This window comes from Hordeum vulgare, chromosome 6H (genome assembly GCF_904849725.1).
Source record: "Hordeum vulgare subsp. vulgare chromosome 6H, MorexV3_pseudomolecules_assembly, whole genome shotgun sequence".
NCBI lineage: Eukaryota > Viridiplantae > Streptophyta > Magnoliopsida > Poales > Poaceae > Hordeum > Hordeum vulgare.
Window position 1 is genome coordinate 67,241,108 of NC_058523.1, and position 7,670 is coordinate 67,248,777.

Sequence of the window (7,670 nt, forward strand, 5' to 3'; positions counted from 1 at the left end):
TGACATCATACTTAGCTAGCATCTTGTGGAAAACACCATGAATGAAGTGTGAACTGCCATCAGTCATCAAGTATCTAGGGACTCCAAATCTTGGGAATATGACTTCTGTAAGCATCTTAATAGAGGTGTGGTGATCATCATTTTTAGTGGGGATAGCTTCTACCCACTTAGTAACGTAATCCACAGCAACTATGATGTGAGTGTACCCATTGGAACTCGGGAAGGGTCCCATATAATCAAAGCCCCAGACATCAAATGGTTCAATGACAAGTGAATAGTTCATAGGCATCTCTTGACGCTTACTGATGTTCCCTATCCTTTGGCAATCGTCACAAGACAAGACAAACTTACGAGCATCCTTGAAGAGAGTGGTCCAATAGAAACCTGATTGCAATACCTTATGGGCAGTTCTATCTCCAGCATGGTGTCCTCCGTAGGCTTCGGAATGACACTTCTGCAGGATCTGTCCCTGTTCATGTTCAGGCACACAACATCCAATAACACCATCTACTCCTTCCTTATATAGGTGAGGATCATCCCAAAAGTAGTGTCTCAAATCAAAGAAGAATTTCTTCTTTTGCTAATAGGTGAAACTGGGTGGTATGTATTTGGCTACGATATAGTTTCCATAATCGGCATACCATGATGCACTAAGTGAAGTGCGGATGACATTTAGTTGCTCATCAGGAAAGCTGTCATCAATTGGTAGTGGGTCATCAAGGACATTCTCTAGCCTAGACAAGTTATCTGCTACAGGGTTATCAGCACCCTTTCGGTCAACGCCGTGCAAATCAAATTCCTGTAGCAGTAGAACCCATCTGATCAGCCTAGGCTTAGCGTCCTTCTTCTCCATGAGGTACTTCATAGCAGCATGATCAGAGTGAATAGTGACTTTGGAGTCAACTATGAAAGATCTGAACCTTTCACATGCAAACACGACTGCTAAAAATTCATTCTCCGTAGTGGCATAGTTTCTTTGGGCACTGTCTAGAGTTTTACTAGCGTAGTGAATGACATTCAACTTCTTGTCAACTCTTTGTCCTAGAACAGCACCAACAGCGTAATCACTACCGTCACACATGATTTCCAAGGGCAAGTTCCAGTCAGGTGGTTGAACAATAGGTGCGGTTATCAAAGTCTTCTTAAGTATTTCGAAAGCTTCCTCACAATCCTCATCAAAAATAAAAGGAACATCCTTCTGCAAGAGGTTGGTAAGAGGCCTAGAAATCTTAGAGAAGTCTTTAATGAACCTTCTATAGAAACCAGCATGACCTAAGAAACTTCGTATACCTCTAATATCTGTGGGGAAAGGCATTTTCACAATTGCATCAAACTTAGCCTTATCAACTTCAATGCCTCTCTCAGAAATTTTGTGTCCTAAGACGATACCTTCATTAACCATAAAGTGGCACTTCTCCCAATTCAATACGAGGTTGGTTTCTTCAAATCTGTGTAAGACTCGATCAAGGTTGCTGAGGCAATCATCAAAGAAAGACCCGTAAATGGAGAAGTCATCCATGAAAACCTCGACGATCTGTTCACAAAAGTCAGAGAATATAGCCATCATACATCTTTGGAAGGTGGCAGGTACATTACATAAGCCAAAAGGCATACGTCTATAGGCAAAGGTACCGAAAGGGCAGGTGAAAGTGGTTTTCTCTTGATTAGATTGTGCAACAAGTATTTGCGAGAAACCTGAATAACCGTCTAGAAAGCAGAAGTGTGTGTGTTTTGATAGCCTTTCTAGCATTTGGTCGATGAAGGGCAAAGGATAATGATCTTTCCTGGTTGCCTTGTTTAGTTTCCGGAAGTCTATCACCATTCTATAGCCGGTAATAATCCTTTGTGGGATTAGTTCATCCTTATCATTAGGAACGACGGTGATACCTCCCTTCTTAGGTACACAATGTAATGGACTTACCCAATCACTATGAGCAACATGATAAATGATTCCTACTGCCAGAAGCTTTAATAATTCTTTTCTAACGACCTCTTTCATCTTAGGATTTAATCTCCTTTGATGATGAGCAACTAGTTAAAAGTCAGGATCAGTTTTAATCTTGTGCTGACATAGAGTAGGACTAATACCCTTAAGATCGTCAAGAGTATATCCAATAGTAGCGCGGTGCTTCCTCAGAGTTTTTAGTAACTTCTTCTCTTCGTGTTCTGAGAGGAGAGCACTAATAATGACAGGATATATCTCCTTCTCATCAAGATAGGCATACTTAAGAGTATCAGGCAACTGTTTAAACTCGAACACAGGATCACCCTTTGGTGGGGGAGGATGCCCAAGCAGTTCAACAGGCAGATTATTCTTGAGAATAGGATATTGTTCTAAGACAATTTTATCTATCTCATCTCTCTCCTCCATATGCATATCATTTTCATGCTCAAGCAGATATTGCTCTAAAGGATCCGTAGGAGGTACGGCAATAGAGGCAAGAGCAATAATTTCATGTCTACCAGACGACTCTCTTTCATGGGTTTGTCTTCCAAACTTGGAGAAGTTAAATTCATGAGACACACCCTCGAAACTTACTGTGACAGTCTGCTTAATGCAATCAATGTGAGCATTGACAGTGTTGAGAAAGGGTCTACCGAATATGATGGGACAAAAGCTATCTTGTGCAGTACCAAGGACGAGGAAATCAGTAGGATACTTCGTCTTACCACACAGGACTTCTACGTCTCTCACAATTCCCACACGGCAGATAGTGTCTCTATTAGCTAGCATAATAGTGACATCAATGGGTTCTAAGTCAGCAGGTGCAATCTCATCTTTGATTTCATCATATAGAGAACGGGGTCATGCACTAACACTAGCTCCCATATCACATAAACCATGGTAACAGTGATCTCCTATCTTAACAGAAACAACGGGCAGGCCAACTACAGGTCCGTGTTTGTCTTTTGCGTGAGGTTTAGCAATTGTAGCGGAGTCCTCACCGAATTTGATAACATGCCTGTCTATGTCTTCGGCTAAGAGATCTTCCATAATAGCAACACTAGGTTCAACTCTAATATCCTCAGGGGGTCCAAGTGATCTAATGTAACCCCTATGTATCAGAGTTGGAGCTTTAGAATAATCCTTTATCCTAGCAGGGTATGGTGGTTTCTCAGTGTAAGCACAAGGAACAACAGGATCACTAAAAGCTATGATTTTCTCCTCAACTAGATTAGTTTTGGCTATGTTGCTTTCTACACGAGGATGATATTTAAACCACTTCTCTTTGGGAAGATCAACATGAGCAGCAAAAGATTCACATAGAGAAGCTACTATCTCAGAGTCAAGACCATACTTAGCGCTAAAATCTCTAGAAGTGTTTTCTCAACAAAAGTTTAACCCAATCAAACTGGAAATCCATACCTGACTCCTTACCTTCCTCCAGCTCCCAATCTTCAGAGTTGCATTTGATTCTCTCCAATAAATTCGACTTGTGGTCAATATCCTTCTTCATAAAAGAACCGGCACAAGAAGTGTCAAGCATGGTACGATCTTCATGAGAAAGCCGAGCATAAAAGTTTTGAGTGATGATTTCTCTCGAGAGCTCATGATCGGGGCATGAATATAGCATTGATTTAAGCCTCCCCCAAGCTTGAGCTATGCTTTCCCTGTCACGAGGCCAAAAGTTATAAATAAAGTTCCGATCACGATGTACTAAATGCATAGGATAGAACTTTTGATGAAATTCCAATTTGAACCGATTGTACCCCCATGATCTAGTATCATCACATAGCCTATACCATGTCAACGCCTTATCCTTCAAAGATAAAGGAAAGACTTTATTATTTACCTCATCCTCTGGCAAACCTGCAAACTTAAATAAACCACAAACTTCATCTACATAGATTAGATGCAAGTCTGGATGTGAAGATCCATCTCCTGTCAAAGGATTAGCCAGCAGTTTCTCAAGCATACCCGAAGGAATTTCGTAAAAGATATTTTCAGTAGGTACCTCAGGTTGATGAGAAACTCCTCGTGCTTCCGTTCGTGGTGAAGATACCTCAAACAAACTCCTCAAAGAAACAGTTTCCATAGTGACAAGTGACAATAAATTTCAGCACAGTATAAAAATGTTTCCTTACCAATTTCCACTTACCAAAGGCGCTTCACTCCCCGGCAACGGCGCCAGAAAAGAGTCTTGATGACCCACAAGTATAGGGGATCAATCGTAGTCCTTTCGATAAGTAAGAGTGTCGAACCCAACGACGAGCAGAAGGCTCTGATAAACGGATTTCAGCAAGGTAATAACTGCAAGCACTCAAAGTAGCGGTAACAAGTGATTGTGTAGCGAGGTGAAACGTAGCAAGCAAAGAGTAACAAGTAACAAGTAGTAGCAACGGTGCAGCAAGTGGCCCATTCCCTTTTGCAGCAAGGGACAAGCCTGAACAAAGTCTTATAGGAGGAAAAACGCTCCCGAGGACACATGGGAATTTCTGTCATGCTAGTTTCATCAAGTTCATATGATTCGCGTTCGTTACTTTGATAGTTTGATATGTGGGTGGACCGGCGCTTGGGTACTGCCCTTACTTGGACAAGCATCCCACTTATTACTAACCTCTTTCGCAAGCATCCGCAACTACAAAAGAAGAATTAAGACAAAGTCTAACCATAGCATTAAACTAGTGGATCCAAATTAGCCCCTCACGAAGCAACACATAGACTGGGGTTTAAGCTTATGTCACTCCAGCAACCCATCATCTACTTACTACTTCCCAATGACTTCCTCTAGGCCCAAATATGGTGAAGTGTTATGTAGTCGATGTTCACATAACACCACTAGAGGAAAAACAACATACAACATATCAAAATACCGAACGAATATGAAATTCACATGACTATTATTAACATGACTTATCCCATGTCCTCAGGAACAAAAGTAACTACTCACAAGACATAATCATAATCATGACTAGAGGTGTAATGAATAGCATCAAGGATCTGAAAATAAACTCTTCCACCAAGTAATCCAACTAGCATCAACTACAAAGACTAATCAACACTAGTAGCAACCTTACAAGTACCAATCGGAGTTGCGAGACAAAGATTGGTTACAAGAGATGAACTAGGGATTGGAGAGGAGATGGTGCTGATGAAGATGTTGATGAAGATGCCTCCCCTCCAACGAGAGGAGTTTTGGTGATGACGATGGCGATGATTCCCCCCTCCGGGAGGGAAGGTTCCCCAGCAGGATCGTCCTACCGGAGCTCTAGATTGGATCTGCTCAAGTTCCGCCTCGTGGCGGCGGAGAAACCACGAAAAAGCTCCCTCTTGATTTTCCCAGACCAAAACCCTTCATATAGCAAAAGGGCGGAGCTAGTGGGCCGCCAGGAAGCCCACAAGCTTGCCCTGCGCCACCAGGGGGGTGGTGGCGGAGTGGGGGCTTGTGGAGCCCTGGTGGCCCCCCTCCGGTAGTTCTTTCGCCTAGTATTTTTTATATAATCCAGAAAAAATCCACGTAACTTTTCAAGGCATTTGGAGAAGTGCAGAATAGTGGACTAGGATTTGCTCCTTTTCCAGTCAAGAATTCCAGCTGCCTGAATTCTCCCTCTTCAAATAAACCTTGCAAAATAAGAGAGAAAAGGCATAAATATGGTACCACAAGTAATATAATAGCCCAAAAAGCAATAAATATCAACATGAGAGCATGATGCAAAATGGACGTATCATCCACCAAAGTGACTATGGAACCAAAACACAAAGTTATCTCCCCTCCTCATCTTGGTCTTATCCACAACATCCTTCCAATTGGTTGTTATGCTAGCACCCTTGTTCTTTTCCTTGCTGAAGATCATCCTAACTTGAGCAATGTTCTTCGCCTTGTACTAGACCTCAAGGGAATGTTCTTCTTCCAAGGCAAGACGCTTTTTGATGTGTTGAGTGGTGTACGGCTTGTTGAAGTACTACACACAAAAAAACATGGGCAACTTGTAAGAACGGAAACTTCAAGACAACTTATCGAAAAGATGCTTCTTGATGCTTTTTACCATTTTTGCCTTCTTATGTATCACGTGAGCTTCTTGAATGGTGCATACATAATATGGTATGGTTGGCGTTCGATCACGAACGAGGCGCTTCAACTTCTCAACTTGTGAGGGCTTCAATGCAACTTTGTTTGCATACACACAATGTTTATCAAAAGCAGCATTTCCTGTTTTCTTGGGACCTCTTGTTGTCATCTTGACAGCAGGCCTAGGAGCAGCCTCATCATCGGAGCTAACTAGGATGACCTCCGTCAGCCTACGAATGCAAAGAATTTGAATAGACAAGTTAGTCATGAAACAAACACATAATATGCAGATGGTAGCATAACAGAGTGATGAGACAAACAAGCTATGTGTTCAGCCAATGAAAAAAGAGGCACTCGGCCAAAAGAAGATGGACAATAACATTAGGCATGTACAAGGCAGCATCATAATTGTAACAACAGGTCATTTTCTTCAAAAAAATACATATTTCAAGAGTTATGAACTCCTAAGATCAGTCAATAAGCAGATTCACTCAAATGCAAGAAATCACAGAGAAAATAAACAAATCTTTTCCAGTAAATAAAATACCCACAGGAAAGGAAATACACTGTATGCTTGATCAGATCTATGATAAGTTTGCACTTGGGGTGACTTACTTTGAACATAGCCATCTTTATCAATAAAAGAACTTTTCTGCTTTGGGATACTGAAAGGACATGAATCTAGCTAACATATACTACTGAATATAAGCCAAACCAAGTAATCAACATAGATGAGTTCTACCAATACGACAATATGATTTGAACATATGTGCCTACTCCCTTTTGTTACTTGAACACCCAGACTAGAGACACAGGAAAAAAGAAAAGCTCTATTACTCAGATAACCGTCTGAAGCTAAATCAACCTTCTTAAACTTTTATGAAAATGCTCTGCTGATATATCCCAACGGTATCTTTACCAAGAAAGACAAATGAGGACAGGCCATCCACTCCTTTTGTGAGAAGGCCATGATTACTCTTGGAGCGGAATGAGAAAGGCAGGCATTGCACTCCTGCCATTCACTCGAAGCTCGAGGGAACAACAGGCAAAACATGAGCTACTTGCTTAATACAGCAACCAATTTCATGTTTGTTCTAATAAAAAGAAATAGCCAAACTCTTATCTATAACAGGAGAAGAAAAACAAAGGGGTCATGCTTATTGTGCGCTGAACCGCACCGCATCTTCCAACATGCTATCCAACAGTACAAGTTTGATCATCAATCAGTTCAGGATGGCACAAAAACATGGTTGTCTTCAGTTCCCATGAGCCTGGAAACTGAACTGAACGTTCCAATCTATCATAGCAGACACAAGACAGCCCCAAATTTGATCATCAATCAGCTCCCACAAAATGCACATTGCTACAATCAACAGAATCCTACATAAGCCAAATTTGATACTATTACAGTAGTTGCATGCAGACAAGTTGCAACACCTATCAGTTATTACACCAGTTGCATGCAGACAAGTTGCAACACCTATCAGTTATTCAGTTTTACACTACAAGAGTTGCATGGAGATGAATTAACTGAATTAGAGTTTCAGTTAACAATTTTTAGCCCATTCTGCTCTAAAAACAAAGAACTAATTTTCCCTTCTCATTTAGATGGAATGCAAAACTACAAAACAAGCTATAGGTTTTCCTTTTTGGTAGTTA